This window comes from Protopterus annectens, chromosome 4.part1 (genome assembly GCF_019279795.1).
Source record: "Protopterus annectens isolate FY-2018-M chromosome 4.part1, PAN1.0, whole genome shotgun sequence".
Taxonomy (NCBI): domain Eukaryota; kingdom Metazoa; phylum Chordata; order Ceratodontiformes; family Protopteridae; genus Protopterus; species Protopterus annectens.
In genome coordinates, this window is record NC_056734.1 from 355,365,086 (window position 1) to 355,384,105 (window position 19,020).

General features: G+C 39.9%; 1 protein-coding gene across 2 annotated transcripts in view; it reads left to right on the top strand.

Annotated features, from left to right (window-relative positions):
- The window catches only part of LOC122800857 (otolith matrix protein 1-like), a 205,697-nt gene that overhangs the window by 64,483 nt on the left and 122,194 nt on the right, over positions 1-19,020 (top strand). The gene's annotated exons all lie outside the window — the stretch shown is intronic.

A 19,020-nucleotide genomic window follows, 5' to 3' on the forward strand; every position in this document is an offset into this window, starting at 1 on the left:
CACCGGTTCTCCGGTTTTCAGTGAGGTGCTTCTGCAGAACCACAGGCCGCCCCCGACCCCCATGTGGAAATGGCTGGGCCTTCGGATGCACTAGCTTTTCAGCAGACCAAAACCAATCCTGCAGAGGGATCTGGAGTACCTGCGCTACCCGCAGCTTCAGAGCGTGTCTTCAGACCTACTCAGCTAAGCATTAAACCCTCTTCTAAGTCAAAGCCTCCTTTAAAAACTAAGAAACAAGTACAGCATTCTCCAGGACAGGCCTCCATGCCTAAGAAACAAATGCTCAAAATGGCCGAAGACCTAATCACTCTGATAAGGGGTTCCCATCTCCCACCTGATAAAAGGCCTAGATAGGATGCAGATTATGATTCATCCGACCAGGGGTCCATTTCCTCAGATTCATCCTCAGACCTGGGATACTCTTAACCCCCTTATGAGGATTCTGATGCTGAGGAATCTATTCCATCAGCCTCTCCACCTGAGGACTACTCCTTTGGGGAAACCTTACATACCATGAGGGAGCATTTCCATTGGGAAGGCCAGGATTATTCAGAATCCAAGAAAAGGCTCAGAGACTTCCTATTATTACCTCAACACAGACTCCTGGCTATTCCGCCAGTGCTAGATATTGTGGATGATGTGTACACTGAATCCAGCTTAAATCCTGATTCCTTACCTCCAGCTTCACTTAAACCAGACAGATATTACAGAGTCCCTGACTCACACAAATTTCTGTATAAAAGCCCTGTTGCTGATCCTGAAACTATTTCTCAGGGACCCAAAGGGGTTAAGGCCTCATCAGCAAAGAACCCAGTTCCCTCTGACAGAGATTCCAGAGCACTAGACAGATGGGGAAAGAAAGTATGTACGTCTGCAACTTTAGCAATGAGAGCCTTAAATTGCCAATTTCACATGCTAAAATATCAGCAATTTTTGATGTCTCAGTTGAAACAAAAAATGCTTCCAGATACAGATCCTCTTAATTTTAAAGAAATGCAAGATTTATTGCATGCTGCTGAACAAGTGGGAAAGCATACTTTGCAATGTGGTTCTGATTCTTTAGAGGCCTCATGCAGAGCAGCAGTTACAGGCTCTGTCATTAGAAGACATGCATGGTTAAAAGAACATACGTTACCAGATCATGTTAAAGCTAAATTACTGGATGCACCTTTACAGCAGGATGTTTTATTTGGACTTAAGGCAGAAGAGGTATTAAAGAAAATGGAGAATAAGTCAAAATCTATGCAAACAGTGAAGGATTTCTTACAGGTTCAGCCTCCTCGATTTAGTAGAAACTGGCCAACAAAGAATTGGTCCTTTCCAGTTAATGACAGACCTCAAAGGGGCAGATACAGACGGCCAAGAGGTAGAGGTCAACCACAAGGTCCTTACAGGCCTCGACAATGGGGTGCATCAGGCCAGAAAGAAGGGGAAGACAGGCACCAACCATATAAAAAACAGCCCTAATGACTTCCCACTCCAGCTGCTAAACAACTCACTCTTGGCAGCCCCTTTGGGAGGAAAACTGGCAATTTTTTTATCACAATTGGCATATGATCACCCAAGACAAATGGGTTCTCAATATTACTTCAAAAGGTTACAGGTTCCACTTTCACACTCTGCCATGATTAAAGGGAATGCCAAATCTGCCACTAAATCAATGGGCAGAGGCCCAAAAACAAATTATGGCACTCATGAACATGGGAGCTATTCAAAAGGTACCACCACAGGAACAAGGGCAATGATTTTACTCAAGACTCTTTCTGGTTTCCAGAAAAGACAAAGCCTGGTGGCCCATTCTGGATCTTTCTTCACTAAACACTTACCTGGATGTTCCGAAATTCAAAATGTTGACATTACAGCAGCTTCTTCCCATGCTGGGCAAGCAAGCTTGGCTCGTGACTTTGGACCTGAAGGAGGCATACCTGCATGTCCCTATCAGACAAAACTGCAGAAGATACCTCAGGTTCTTAGCTGGTCCAATGCACTATCAATTCTCTGCACTGCCCTTTGGATTATCTACTGCGCCCAGGGTCTTCACAAAGTGCCTGGCACCAGTAATTGCATTTTGCAGACAGAAAGGAATTCAAATTTACCCATACCTGGACGACTTCCTGATTCAAGCAGAGAGCAAGGGCATTTTTCTACAGCATCTGGCGTTTGTAAAAAAGTTATTAAGTTACCTGGGGTACACAGTAAACGAAAAGAAATCAAAACTAGTGCCCTCACAAGAGATAATATTCCTGGGTGCCAGCTTGAACACAACGGCCCAGATGGCTTTTCTCATGCCAGACAAGCAAGGACAACTGACACAATACTTTCAATTGATGGCAACAAAGACCCAACTCCCTGCAAGAAAAATTCTGCAGGCCTTAGGCTTCATGGCATCTTGCATACTAATAATTCCATATGCCAGACTGCATATGAGGAAACTACAATGGTACCTAAAGAATGTACGGTCTCAACACTGTCAAAGTTTGGAAACAGTTATGCCACTAATACCCTGCCTTCAACAGGAGTTTCAATGGTGGGCTCAAGCTTGTCACCTCAACAAGGGACAGCCTTTCATTCAACCCACAGCCAGGCAAATACTGACAACAGATGCATCGGATTACGCCTGGGGAGCACACATAGCAGGAAATTGTATTCAGGACAAGTGGTCCACTGAACAAAGGCATCTTCACATCAATCAAAAAGAGATGTTAGCTGTACAAAATGCCCTTATAGCTTTCAAGGACCTGTTGCATCCAGGAAAACTACTACTAAAGACAGACAACACCACAGTTATGTGGTACATAAACAAGCAAAGGGGCACTCACTCCTACCCCTTCTGCAGACAAGCCATGACCTTGTGGAACACAGCTATAAACTATCAAGTTCATCTACAAGCACAATTCCTGCCAGGAGAGAAAAACACACTGGCAGATGACTTAAGCAGAAATATCATGGATCCCCACGAATGGGAATTGAATCCTCAAATATTCAGAATGATAACAAAGAAATGGTGGAGCCCGGACATAGATCTGTTTGCCTCCCCAATGAATTGCCAGCTAAAGAAATTCTGCACAAGGAGTTACCATCCGAAAGCATGGAAAGTGGATGCCCTTTCATTCAGCTGGACAAACCTGCAAGTATATGCTTTTCCACCACTGCCTCTTCTCCCAAAGGTACTCATAAAAGCCAGGCAAGAAGAGCCGCCAGCACTGGTACCCAATCTTAAAAAACTTAGCACAAGGACCACCCTGGATTTTGCCTCAAATACCACATCTGCTGTCGCAGCACAACAATCAGTTACTCCACAGCCAGCTAAAGACACTAAACCTAGCTGCATGGAAGATTCGCTAGCCACGCAAGCAATCCCTCTCTCCAAAGCAGTTATGGATGTCATTCTGGAGGCCAGAAGGCCTAGTACCAGGAAAGCCTACTCGGATAAATGGAAGAGATTCTGTGCCTGGAACCAGGCTCACAGCCTTGATCCTCTTGTGCAAAACATTCCTCAGATACTACAATATTTGACTGAGATGCTGGACAAAGACCTCTCCTTTTCATCCATCAAGATCCATGCCTCTGCCATCTCTGCACATTACAACACGGATCCACCAACTTTCTCTAATCCTTTGCTAAAACAGTACCTCAGAGGGGCTAAAAACACAAGACCACCCCATAGAGCACCTACTCCAACTTGGGACCTCAACTTTGTTTTGAAAAAAATAAACTTTACCTCCTTTTGAACCAGCTAGCACAGCAGAATTAAAATACATTTCTTGGAAAACTGCTCTGCTCCTGGCAATACCTTCTGCAAGAAGAGTTTCAGAATTACAGGCACTAATGGCAGTGGAACCTTTCCTCATTTTCCACCAGGACAGGGTGTCCTTAAGAACTAACCCTACGTTTATGCCTAAGGTGGTTTCAAGTGTATCTCTAAACCAAACCATTCACATGCCTACTTTTTATCCAAAACCACAGAATAAAGGGGAAAGACTACTGCATTCATTGGACATTCACAGGCAGTTATGCTTCTACTTGGACAAAGCCAAAGCTTTCAGAAAATCTGAGTAATTATTGGTAGCATATGCTGCAGCAGCACAGGGAAAAGCTATTTCAAAACAGACTATTTCCAAATGGATAGGACATTGCATACATTTCTGCTATACGCACCATGGAAAACCTGTGCCTAACAGCATTAGATCTCACTCCACCAGGGCAACAGCCACTTCAACTGCCTACCTCAGAGGAGTACCTACCAAGGATATTTTGGAAGCAGCAACATGGAGTTCTGTGCATACCTTCACCAAGCATTGCCATCTGCCTCTATACTCTAAATCCAGAGCTGGCTTCGCCTCTGCAGTGCTGCAGGGCCTTATAGCCACCCCTAATGCCTTATAGAACCAACCACTCTACCTCAGCTTTGGGATTCTACCCAAGTGTAACGACTGCAGCAGTGTCACACGATGAACATAGTACAGTTTTGTACGTACCATAAATGTAGATGTTCGAGTGTAGACACTGCTGCAGTCCAGGTTACCCTCCCTCCTTCCCCTCTTACTGGCTAGTACGTACCTAGTTCCTCTACCTTTTACTACCTATGGGGAGTATTTGCTGGTAGCTGAAAGTATGTTATTTGCATTTCTTATGTATGTTTTATTAGCAATTTGAATTGCCTACCTATTTGGGGGCACCTGACATTTTGGGGCACCTGACATCTGGGGCAAGAAAAACTGAAGAAAATGGCATCGGCTGCATCTTATATACCCCTGTCGCACTGACATCAGGGAGGAGGTGACAGCAACTGATGCCGGACCAAGACTTTGGAACTCAGGCCAGCTGGGGAATCGCCTGACGGCAGGATAACCCAAGTGTAATGACTGCAGCAGTGTCTACACACGAACATCTACATTTATGGTAGGTACAAAACTGTACTTTTACTATCCATTTCCTTCTATGATGTGAAATTACATGTGGAAACAAAACAAACTGTAGGCCCAATCTAACAATATGTCCATGTGTTGCCCCCCCTGGCACTGCAACCCTGGTGTCTCAGTACTTTTTTCACACATATATCACCTACACTACAGAAATTAATATCAAATGTTGTATGATATGTAATGCACATGAATCTGTTAACATGCACAAATAGAACTAGTGACCCATAAGCCTAAAAAAACTTATCTGCAAGGCTAGGGAAGGAATCAGAATGGACCTTATCCAAAGGGATGTAGGTGACCCTCAACACACTTGACCTGACCTGCTTTGGTTTTGTCAGAGGTAGATCTTGCTTACTAAACCTAGTGGACTTCTCTGATAATGACCCCAAAGACCTAGATGAGGGATAACAGGACATACCACCTATGTTGAGTTATCCAGGGCCTTTGACACTATCGCCCATTGAGATATCATAGAAAAAATCTCCCATCTGGGAATTAACCCATACATTATTAGATGGATAGAGACCAACAGAACACACACTGTCATAGTTGAGAACTGCACCTCCACCACTAGACCACTTCCCAATGGAATACTGAAGAGATCTGTGCTGGTCCCTCAGCTGTTTGTAAACTATTTCTCTGACGTCCAGGCAAAAGTAGATGGCCTGTGGCTTACCAGTTTTGCAGATGACTGTCAACTGGATGCAGTCATATATATATTTATTTATTTATTTATTATTTATTTATTTATTTTATTTTAATTTTGTTTACCGGGATGGTCCGACTGGACGAGGTCCGTTTACAGCGGAGGCCCGGGGAGAAAAGCTCCAGTTACATTAGAACAACACATTACAGAAATAAACATATAATACAATGCGTAGGAAGTAGTATCTATTAAACTAGTAGTTTCTAGAAAGAAGTCAAAAAGAAATTAAAACAGTAGACAATTGCAATCAAAAATATTTACATATGTACATTTAGTTTGCAAAGAGCAACAGTCAAATTTTAACAAGTACATGTTTTCCATGGATAATATTTTGAGGAAATGTATTTAATGGGGCATGAAAAGAGAGATAGGAGATGGTAGTAGAGGTAACAGATTGTGGACTATGTAATACATGGACAGAGCCAAGAACTTGTAAGATGGGCCTTAAGGGAGTTTTTGAATAGAGTAGTGTTAGCTGCAGAAGTCACAGATGGGGGGAGATTATTCCAAGTTTTAGCTATAGTGTGTGAAAAGAGAGATTTGCCGGCTGTATTTGCTGAGGTAATAGTGAGGAGTGATTTGTTGGCTGAGTGGAGTGGACGATTTGGAGTGTGGCTGGTCAGCAGATGCCTTAAAGCGGGAATTTTGTCAGGTTGTTTTAGGATGTTGTATGATATAACAAGTTGGTGATATAGTAGCAACTGTGGCAGTTCGAGCCATTGAAGTTGTCTGAGAGGTGTGCAGTGATGGGTTCTAAATGGGGAGTTTTTGGCAAACTTGGCAATTCTGTTATAACAGGACTCAAGTTTGTCTAGGTCAGATTTCATAATGTAAGTGAGAATTGGGGCTGCATACAGTAGTGTAGATAGGAGATGGGTTTGAGCTATGGTGACTCTAGCTTGATTAGTTATAAAGTTCTTTTGCCTGTATAAGGAACCCATTTTTCTGTGCACCTTAGTTATAGTTTGTGAGATATGGATGTTAAAGTGGAGGTTGTTGTCTATTTTGATGCCAAGGAGCTTGGTGTGGAGAGAGGGAGAGATAATAGTACCATTATCGGAGGAGATGGAGAAGGAGACTGGAGTTGTTTTTGATTTATTTGGGGTAAAAAGTAGTAGTTTGGTTTTGTTAGGATTTTGGATAAGTTGAATGTTAGTGATCCATCTTTCTACTGAGGTGAAGGACTCTTGGGTGAGATGCTGTAGGGAGGTCAGGGATGGGGCTGAGCATATAAGGGTGGAATCATCTGCGTACTGGATTAGTGAGGCATGCAGGGTACATGTGTGTAGGTTATTGGTAAAAATCGAGAAGAGAAGAGATCCTAGTATGGAGCCTTGTGGTACACCAATGGTGGTTGGGAGCAGAGGTGATAAAGCTCCTTGCCACTGGACAGCTTGTTGTCATTCTGATAGGTAATTTTTAAACCAAGCAATAGTGTTTGGGGTGAAGGCTAGGGAGGTGAGGGTATCTATTAGTATGGAGTGAGAGACCATGTCAAATGCTTTGGAGAGGTCGAGGAATATGGCTGATACAAATCTGTTGTTATTCCTATGTTGGTTAACTAGGTCTGTGAAGGAGAGAAGGGTGGTGGCTGTACTGTGGTGTGGGCAGAAGCCATGTTGTGTGGGTGAGAGGAGATTTTTTAAGTTTAGGAAGTGCATGACTTGAGAGAGTATGCATTTTTCTAGTATCTTTGATAAAGGTGACAGAATAGCAATGGGTCGGTAGTTTGAGAAATCGTAGGAGATTCCTCCCTTATGAAGGGGGCTGATATAGGAGACTTTCCACAGATGAGGGATATATGACTCCTGTATAGAGCGGTTGATAAGGATTGAGAATGGGTAGGTTATGGAGTTGGCTGCCAATTTTAGGAAATGTGTTGGTAGCCCATCCGCTGCGAGGGTAGTGGGTTTTAGTTTTAAGAGATTTTTCTTTATTGTAGAGGTTGGGATAGGTGAGAAGGTAAGAGGAGCAGAGTTGTTAGGCGCTGTAGGCATGGGTGTGTAGCTATTTTTGGCTAGTTGAGTGGATAGTGAGTTAATGGATTCTGTAAAATGTTGGTTGAATTTTGAGGCTATTTCGGTAGTTGTATTTATGGAGGTTGAGGTGGGAGTGGGTGTGGTGTTTTTTCCTGGTTTTAGTAGGGAGTTAATTGCATGCCAGAATTTTTGTGGGTTGTTGGAGTATTTGTTTTGGATATTTAGGTAGTAGTTTTGTTTATCAAGCTTAGTTTGCTGTTTAGCCTGGTTTCTAAGAGTTGATAGTTTTGTTTAGAAAGACTAGTGTTGTCTTTCTTCCAGGTTTTCCATGCCTTGTCTCTAGATTTTAATAGGGCTCTAGTGGGGGTTAGTAAGCCCAGGAGCTGAATGGACTTTAGCTCTAATAGTTCTTATGGGTGCTATTTGGTCAAGGACCTTAATGAAAGTATTATTAAAATAGTCCACTGCTAGGTCCAAGTTCAGGGTATGTAGAGGGTCCCAGTTGCAGTTTTTTTAATGCAGTGTTGAGATCTAGAGGGTTAACCTTGCGATCATTTCTGACTTGTCTAAAGACAGTATGTTTGGGTATGTTAGTACGTCTGCATAGGAGGAATGTCGGGAGATGGTCACTAAGGCTGTCTGGTATACAACCTGTATGATAGTTTTGTTCTGGGTAGTTCACTAATGTCCAATCTAATATGGATTTTTTTTTGGACTTTTTATCTACTCTAGTAGGTTCTCGAATAAGTTCAGAGAATCCTTACAGGTTGATGTGGCTAGTGGGGTTTTTAGAGTTGCAGGCTAGCCAATCCATGTTTAGGTCTCCTAGCAAAATAGTCTCTTGTGGGAGGTTGTCTTTTGCCCATTGCAGAATTTCTTCAATTTTAATGGCGTTATTGCCTGGAGGGATATATGCACAGAGAATATTGATACTCTTTTTATTGTTTAGTTGTAGCATAATTCCTATGATTTCAGCATTGTCGAATTTTGGTGGAGGGCTTGGTAGGGGTTGTATAGTAAGTGTATTTTTATAGATAATTGCAACACCACTCCCTTCTTTCCTATTCTATCTAGTCTAATGATGTTATATCCTGGAGGGAGAATTTCTTCATTCCTTGTGCTGGGATTTAACCAGGTCTCTGTTATGGTTAGTATATCGGGGGAGTAGTGGGTTATGAATGCGTGTATGTGAGTAATTTTTATTAGATATACTGCGAGTGTTTAGGTTTATGATGAGTAGGTCTGTTGTGTGTTTGTTTGGGGGTATGATGTTGTTTGGTCCTGGATTTGGGTGAGTGTCACCAGAGGTAAGGAGGTATTTCTTTATCAGTATATGACATCTGATTGCTTGTAGTATATCTATGTAAAGCTTGTTTGGTATCTATAGAGTCCACCAACTATGATGACATATTACAGAAGGGGCTGACATAGACAAATGATTGGTGCCAAACTTATGGATTGAACCTTACAGCAAAAAATGCCTCATTGTCCCCTGAAGTACCCCTGCTAATTATGATATATATATGGCACCTGTCTAAGCTCAAACACAGTGTTGCGAGACTTGGAAACACATGTTGATAGAGATCTATATTTCAATCACTATGTATCCATAGTGGTGGGACACACATTCTACATTGCACACCTCATGAATAAGGCCATCACATCCAAGACCAGGGAGGTCATAGCTCTGCTGTATGCTACCCTTATCAGACCACTAAGTGAGCACAATGCTTCCCTTGTCCGTACCTCACCAAATACCTGCATCAACTGGAGAAAATACAGAGGTTTGTGACTGGGAGAATCCAGGACCTACAAAACATGGCATACATGGAAATACTGAAAGACCTGTTAGTGTACTTAGTATCATGCAAGCTGCTGAGAAGTGACCTATGCCTGGCCTACAGAACAGTGTCAGACCCTGCCCTACTGGAAATGCTGGACATCTGCAAACCAAACAGGACAAGAATAACTTCCTACAGGGATCTCGACCTAGCCTGTGCCATAAACAGAACATGCTGGGGAGACAGATAAATCTCCCAGCGATTGCCACTCCTCTGTAATAGGCTCCTACTGCATGGGAAGCAATTCTCTTCAATGACCCAATTCAAGTGCAACCTTGGCAACTGTATGGGTGATTGTAAATTCACAGCTGGGGTGCTATCATCATCTAACTATGCTCAATAAGGGTACTTGTGTTTTTACACAGCTAGGCTTGTAAGCACCCTACGGCCATTAGACTAGTAACCTCCTATGAACCTATACAGACCTCCCAGCATCTTCTCGCCAACATGCCCTGTTGATGTCATCCACTATAATTTGACCTGCAGTCTTGTAAAAGTCAGACTTGTGCCATGGTGCTTGTGTAAAGTACTGCATTCTATAGTCTGTATACTTAGATAGGTAGGGGTTCTGTTCTCACTGCAGTCAAGTGTGTGTGTGTGTGTGTGTGTGTGTGTGTGTGTGTGTGTGCGCGTGTGTGTGTCTGTGTGTCTGTGCACTTGTTTGACATTACAGACAGTCTTTTACACCAGCATGTGGGACATTGTTATTGCCATATTCTCATCACCAGAAACTGCTGATGTCATCGGCTATAAATGGTTTTCTGAGACACTCCAAGTCAGACTTGAGCCGTGGCATTTGCCTTAAATACAGAGGTCTGTAGTCTGTGTACTTAGGTAGAGGTTCCATTATTACTGCAGTCAGCTGTGTGTGTGTGTGTGTGTGTGTGTGTGTGTGTGTGTGTGTGTGTGTGTCTATGTTCACTTGCTTGACATTACTAAGAGCCTTTTACACCAGCATATGGGACACTGTTGTTGCCATATTCTCCTCACCAGACACTGCTGATGTCATCAGCTATATGTGATTTATGGATGTGCACTATTCCCACTAGAGCAGGGTCAGAGACTGGCCTGGAGGCCAGGCAGAAGTCATCTCATCAGATATAATACAGATTACAGTGACATGGATTTTCACCTATCTACATACATCATGGCTTGGTTTGTATGCGCTGTGGTTATGTGGTGAGTAACTTGTGTGGTCTCTTCAGCTGCTGCATGTGTCTGGTGAGGTACATATAAAAGAGAAGATTATACTCTATTTTAGTGTTCTGATGAGGTTCGAGTACAGTGCTGTAATATAATCCTGAGATTTGAATATGATGGCATGACTTACGATGTGTACAACATAGGCTTTCAATACCAGTGTGAACACTTGGTGGTTGAAGTTTAGCGTGCTATGTATGTGGGAACCCAATGTTTGAATCACTGAGTTTCAGCATAACGGGACTGTTGTCAATGCTATAATTAGCATGGAATTCCACTTTGCAGAAGACCAAAATAAAGACACATTTTTGCTTTTATTTGTAGACTGTGTGGCTTTGTCACCAATCATTTGTCTGTATTAGCCTCTCCTGAAGTATATCATCATAGGTGGACTCAATGATTGCACCCAGTATGCATGAATCAGCAAATGTGGTAAGCCAAAGGCTGTATACTTCAGCTTGAACTGTCAAGAAATAGATTCCAAGCAATAAAGGGCCAAGTGCGGATCCCTAGAGTATACCAGTGGTGACAGCTCTACTGGTATAGGTTGATGCACCAACTTTCACAGTGTGTGATCTGTCAGTGAGCCAATTGGTTACCTATCTAGTGACATGAGGTTTAATTCCCAGCTGAGAAAGTATATTAATGATCCCTGTGTGGGGAATTGCGTTCAAACCCTAGGCAAGTTGAGGATAGCCAGTATGCACTGTCTTATCTACATCTAGGCCTGTCACACAGAATCAGTGGGCTGTGACAACATCACAGATTGTCTGTCATGTGACTTATCACATGCACCTTCCTGACATGGTTGAATACACACTTCAACACACCATCCACACAGACTATGTTGCTGTAGAAGGGTGTTTTCAATATGCATCCATGTAAGATGGGGGGGAGGGACAGCACCTGATGCATGCATGTATAGACACATACTGACTCTCCTCATCTATGAGGTTGTGAGGTAGACCAACATGTCATCATGGACCTTTTCTAAATGGACACTAGTGATATCCTGGCTGTGTGCAACAGACCTATGTGAGTTGTTAATGTTACATCATGTCTGCTACATCTGTTAGATGTCCTCAAAGAGATCATCAAGGGCATGCATGACAACAACATTATCAGCCTTTTGAACTTGACAAGGCCAAGGCATTTGAACCAAATCCATGCTGAGGTATTCACGCAACACTGTCAGATGTGGCCATATACACTTATATTACCAAGTGGGCAGACCAGTGTATCACGTAATTGGCATCTAAATATGTTGATATGTGTACACCAAAATAAAACAAACTAAAGCAAAAAACAAGCAGAGAAGATTGAAAAATACGCAACTAAGTTTAATAAACAGAGACTAGTGCTTTTGTCCATTGTACATTAAAATGAACTTCATCAGACAAGTCAAAACATAAAATAACCCTTAAATAGGTAATTAATGAATAATTATCTATCAGTTTCCCTCCAAAAACAATAACTGAAAACATTTTAAAGTACTAAAACACAATCTAAAATGCATTTGCCAGTTCTAATACAGCTTCATAAATCCATTAATAAAATATTAACCCGATTTATGTTTGACTCCTATCATACAAATTCCATAATTGTTCTACATCAGCCACCTTTATAAAAAGAAAAACATATGTAAAAAATATATGAAAAATTAGACATATTTAAATATATTTTACGAATCTATGTAATCACGCTACAGAAAAAGTGTATTGTTTCCTAGAAAATGGTAATGACAAATAAAAAATAAAATATAAAAAAATGAAAAATAAAATATAGAAAAATGAATAAAAACAATTATTTTAAATTAAATGTATACATGTAATCATCTTTCCAAGGCTTTTAGTCTCAACAAACATAAAATAGAACTAATATAGTTCAAACCTGGCCATGTACATGCATCTAGTTTCAACTGCCAAACTAACACTTTTTTTCTCCAAGTAGGGACTTGTTGGGTCCCCTCTTGGGTTAGTCTTAATTCCATCTATGGCCACATAACTAAATGAATGGTCTGGATATTATGGTGGCCATTGATATGAAGGAACTTTACACAGTGATACCAAAAGACTTGGGAATGCAATGGATAATCAAATTTTTACATAATAAAGGAATAAGGCAAGATAAATCATATTTGTATGAGGTCCTATTGGAATTAGTACTGACTAACAATTTTATTTACTTTGAGGGCAAATATTTTTTGCAAACCAGTGGAGTAGCAGTGGGCTCTCCATGCGGGGTGTTTGCCAACTTGGTAATGGCATATTGGGAGCAAACTTATGTCTTGAAAACCGAATACAGATCAAAGCTAAGGTTGTATACTTGATACCATGATGACATTTGTTTAATCTGGAATGGTACTATAGACGAATTGTTACAATTCAATGAACATATTAATGATATGACACAGTTTTTAAAGTTCACTATTACATATAGCAGTGAAGAGTTAGCATATTTGTTGTTAAGAAAGGATATGATTGGTTGGGAGGGTGGCCTAATAGTTAAGGTGTTTGCCTTACAAACACAAGGTGCTGGGTTTGAGTCCCACAAGGGATAATTGGCTAAGCTTAAAATGGCTCGCAAGGGCAGTTAGCTTAGACCTAATCTATGAATAAATATATTGCTACCATTTTTCGTAAACCAACATTTTCAAATTCCTACCTGCACTTTACCAGCTCACACCCATATCATCAAAAATGATCTGTGGTAAAGGGGCAGCTGGTTAGGGCAGTGAGGATGGTTATACAGGATGATGATTTTAAGAAAGCATGTGAATTAGTGAAACTATGTTTAGGATTAGGGGGTTACCCACCAGGTTTAATACAAGAATTAATAACAGATGTAAGTAACAAAAGGAGGCAGGGTTATTTCATCCCTATATTATCTAGTAACGAAAATGAGGTAGAATGTAACCAACATATGGATACAGCAGATCAGGTTGGTATTGATTTAAATGGTAGAGATTTAATTACCAACAACAGGCAGTATATGATGGCTTTTATCACAACATATAGTACTGATTATGAATATATTAGATGGGTGTTTAATAAAAATTGGGAAATTCTAATGAATGACAAGCATATTAGAGACAATCTTACTGAAAAGCCTAGAATTGTCTTTCAGAGAGGGTTGAGCTTTAAGAACATTTTTGAACAGATTAATTATAATTATGTGCGTAATAATGTAAGCAGAGCTATGATTAAATGTGGACACTGTCCTTATACTAAAGTAAGGACAGGTAATGCATTCACAATTAGGGGTGTGAAATATTATTTGAACAATAAGTACAAGTGTGATTCTAAAAACATAGTGCACTTAGCAACATGTAATCACTGTTTAGGTTTCTATATAGGTAAGATGGAACGCAGATTCCATGATAGACTATATGAGCATGAGTATAGTATAAGGAAAGGAAAAGAGACTAATGCCTTAGCTAGGCACATTATTGATTATCCAGGCCATTCCTTTAGCTATATGGCTATAGATGGAATAAAGACTAACCCAAGAGGAGACCCGGCAAGTCTCTACTTGGAGAAAAAAGAGTTAGTTTGGCAGTTGAAACTGGATGCATGTACATAGCCAGGTTTGAATGATATTAGTTCTATTTATTGTTTGTTGAGACTAAAAGCCTTGGAAAGATGATTATATATAAATGTAATTTAAAAGAATTGTGTTATATATTTTTTATATTTTATTTTTAATTTTTTTTTATATTATATTTTTAATTTTTTCTTTGTCATTAACATTTTCTAGGAAACAATACACTTTTTCTGTATAGTGATTACATAGATTCGTAAAATATATTTATATATAAGTCCAATTGTTCATATATTTTTTCATATATCTTTTACATTTGTTTTTCTTTTTATAAAGGTGGCTGATGTAGAACAGTTCTATCATATTATTATGGAATTTATGTGATAGGAGTTGAACATAAATAGGGTTAATATTATATGTACTTTTATTAACGGCGTTATGAAGCTGTATTATAACTGTCAAATGCATTTTAGATTGTGTTTTAGTACTTTAAAATGTTTTCAATTATTGTTTTTGGAGGGAAACTGATAGATAATTAAGTATTAATTAATTATCTATTTAAGGGTTATTTTGTGTATTGACTTTTATCTGATGAAGTCCATTTTAATGTACAACAGATAAAAGTGCTAATCTCTGTTTATTAAAGTTGGTTGCATATTTTTCCGTCTTCTCTGCTTGTTTTTTGTTTTATGTTGATATGCATGAAGTGACCTAAATCTCAGATCCAGTCATCAGGTCCATACATTAGGGCTGTCTTCTAGGCTCTTTTCTGTCCATTGTTTAAGTGATGGAAATCACACATGACATGCATATCCTGTGTCCAAACAGCTGCCAGAAGGACTACAGATTGTGGGCAATCACTGACTTCAGCTGTGATATTAGTATAATACAGACAGTATCAACACACACCAAAGATTGCTACGACAGCCATAACAGCCCCTGCAATAAAAAGAAAACATAGGGGGATTTGTTATGTTAGAAAAACAAACACACAACCCAAGTATAATGTGGACATCACATCCTATAATCAGATCAGTAGGTATGTGACCTATGTTCTGGGGTAGATGGTAGGTGGAATGTCCACCAGCATGTGTTCACAGTGCTGTCTACTGTCTTATATGTGATACAACTAGTGAGTATGTGAAAGACATCCACATCAGAGGCCATAATACCTCCATAGTTCACAGCCTTCATCACACCAATAACTGAGTACAATGCACCCTTCTTCATGTACTTCCCTACACATCCTCCAGTGATGTGTAACTGAAGTATACCACGTTTGTCACAGTGAGCTTTCACACATCTTATTGGCCATACCTAGGGATTCGTTTTGTGGCATAAACATTACTGTCTGATGGTGCAGAACCTCCATGAAGTTATTACACCAGATGTATATGTGCTACCTGTTCTAGTGATGCACACAGTACATACATAGGTGTTTGACAACATTAATGGCATGGGTAACATTTGTGAACAATGTGGATTGTGCCATATATATATATATATATATATATATATATATATAAAATGTCGCATACAGGTATAGCAGTGTCCCTCCTAACACCTCTAGCAGATGTTATGGTGCCAGGATAGTGTGCGTGATTACCCTCATAGAGTGTGGATGTATCATAATAATTGTACAAGTGTGTCTGCACAGAATAATCCCTGATCTTTCTAAATCAAATATGTTATGTTAGAGGCATGGGATTACTGCTGGTATTCTGATATTGTCCATGATTGTGCATGCTTCTTTTAATGTTGTCCATGAACCTTTACCTGTGTCCCACTTGCTGGAGACCTCTGCTGACATTACACTCATATTCAGGCTAATCGGTTTGCACAGTTTCACATTATGTACCTTACCCAGTTGTATATAACATCCCTAATAGATGTCCTTTGCATTGTTCATGGAATGATGCTTATCTCACATAGACATATTCCCCATTGTTATGTCACCTTGTGTGACAGTCACATAATACACATTTTTACTGTGCAGTCCCTACTGTACCAGACTGATATGTGATTGGTGTTGCTGCTACAATCATATTCCTTTGACATGCCCTCATCTGCTGTACATTAGGTTGTTTCTCATGTCCTGTTTCCCTGTGTTCATGCCTATAATTCATCTGTGTATCCATATTCAATGCACACACTTCCCATGAGTGTTTATTTTACATGGCATTCCATGTACCCTTACAGATCATTTACACAACTTCAGTACAAAATGCCAGGACTGGGATTTCACAATAATCTGCACTTTAGATACACTGTCCTGCACGATATTTGGACCATGTACATAACTATCATAGCTTTAATTGTCCAGATTTTCACAGAATGTCCAGTGTTTGCCTTATATATCTTTTGGTGTTTCCTTATCACAGTTGTGGTTTTCTGCCATATTACCGGGATAATCTGAGGACTGATGTGGCTCAATAGTTCACATACATTTGAGTTTCAGACTTCAACCCTTCAGAACATGTATCTTAACACAAACCTTTGGTTACTCTAGCACATTTCTTATGAGCAAATATGTCAAATATGTCCCTATTTCTGAGTCATTGTCCCCCATTAGGTTGGTCTTTGTCCAGATGTCTTGCACTAAGAAATTGAGAGCTACCTATTAAGCCCTGGTGATCATTGTGGCATTCTGTGCAAAACCATGGACCTTCAGTGCTCAGGTTTAAACAAGATTGCTATCTGTGTTCGCTTACAAGGTTTCCTGGCCAGCGGCACTGTTGCTAGGCACGAAAGCTTGCTTATTTATCTTTAAACATGGTGCACAGCATGAATATGCAGTGAGCACTGCTGTTCACCTTGCATCACCGCGCACACATGTAAACTCCATGTAGGCTGTCAGCATTTCATGTGTTCCATCATTCCATGTGTTACTGATGTATATTCATATCCAGTGCCACTGGGTAACACACCTGGAAATGTCAGCATTTCATGTGTTTCATCATTCCATACGTTACTGATGTTTGTATTTATGTCCATTGCCACAGCAGTCGGCAGTGCACATAACACTAATTATATTTACGGTACAGTGTGCCCTATTGCTACTGTTATGGCAGGATTGATGGATAGTAGTACAACATTTTACATTATCTGCTGCTTGTCCACAGACATGGTCAGGGGTGATTCATAGACACTTTTGCCTCCCTGCTCACGCCTCTGCAGATCAGCTTTAATTAGCATAGTATTCTAATGAAGGGATCTAGTGCAGGTTTTACTTTTCTTGGTGGGAGATCATTGCTGTCACCGTGTTGGGACTGGGATGTATGCAGTTGTTGTACTGTGCTTATGTGTACTACATGCAGCACTGGGATGCACCTTTGCATCCTAGTATTTAAACATTACATTTTGTGCTGATTTTTCCTTCCTGTGAGGCTGCTGCTGCTCGCCTGTGTTGTCTGGAGCAGTATGTCACATTTAGATGGGTACTGGGAGTTTGGCTTGCTATATTTGCAATTGTAGCCCTTAAATGTCTGGCTCTTGTACACACAGTACAACTTGATGTATACATTTGTGAATCTTTGGAGATACAGAGGCACATCAGTGGCATACATACTGCATACCTAGACTCCCCAGGTAGGCAGTAAGTGTATGCAGATACTTAGGATTATAGGTTGACAGGCAAGTATTAGGTTAGTTGCCATTGTGGGGAATTTTAATTCTAGCCAAATTCTGCTTCAAAGGCAAGAAGAAAACCTTGTACGTTGTGTCTGTGAGGTAAACACCTTAACTATTAAATCAACTACCCAACCCCTGAGGATCTAGCATCTTTTGTGAATTGTATAGGGCTCTGGTATGTAGTGTTTGCTATGTACAAGCCCTGTATAGTGGTGAACATATTTCAAGAATCTGTGTCTGAGGAAAGAAACTGAGACCGATTGTTTATTAGGATCTGTTAATCAGTACCCCTCATTCGCTTTTTATCTTCTGGTTTGAAGACTTACCTCTTCTAATAGGCTTTTGAATCAGTTACTTTGTAACTATTATATGCATAATTAAGTCTTATAAAAGGAAAATATTACAACATGATAAACTATGGTGTTTTACTGTAAATGTGCATGGATAACAACATATACATAATAAAGCTTATCATTACTATACAAATGATCATCAAATGCATATTTGGAAAGTAGAGTGTGCTGGTTTCAGAAAAAAACTGCATTAAAGGTGACTTCATCTGGCAAAGTGTATTTCATCATCAGAAAAGGAAATTATATATATAGATCCCTATCAGTTTATCGAAATTTCAAAACTTCGAAGACCATATGGCCAAAGTTTTGAAACATTGAAATAAAAATAAAAAAACACTAAAATAAAATAAAACCACTTACCTTTACATTTTTGCAGAGGGGCAAGCCACCCCTGCACCTCCCATGTGCAGGGCTGCACCCCCCACCCCCTGCTAATTAAATATACCAACTCTGAGCTCACACTACAGTGAGGAAAATGGCAAATCCCAAGTTCTACACTGTACGGCGATCTCAGAACAAAGTGTTTGAAGTTTCAAAACATCGACCATATGATCTTCAAAGTTTTGAAACTTCGATAAACTGAGATAGGGATCTATATATTTAAAAAAAAAAAAAAAATATATATATATATATATATATCTATATATATATATATATATATATATATATATATATATATATATATATATAAAACATATAAAGATAAACTTGGAGTCCATGACATTAGCAGGGCAAGAAACTCCCTCCAGATCATGAAAACATGCATATAACTGTTAATAGTACGCAGTGGCAAGGTAACTTTTTTATTAAATCTCAAGAGTGAAATATAAAATGATATATATGACA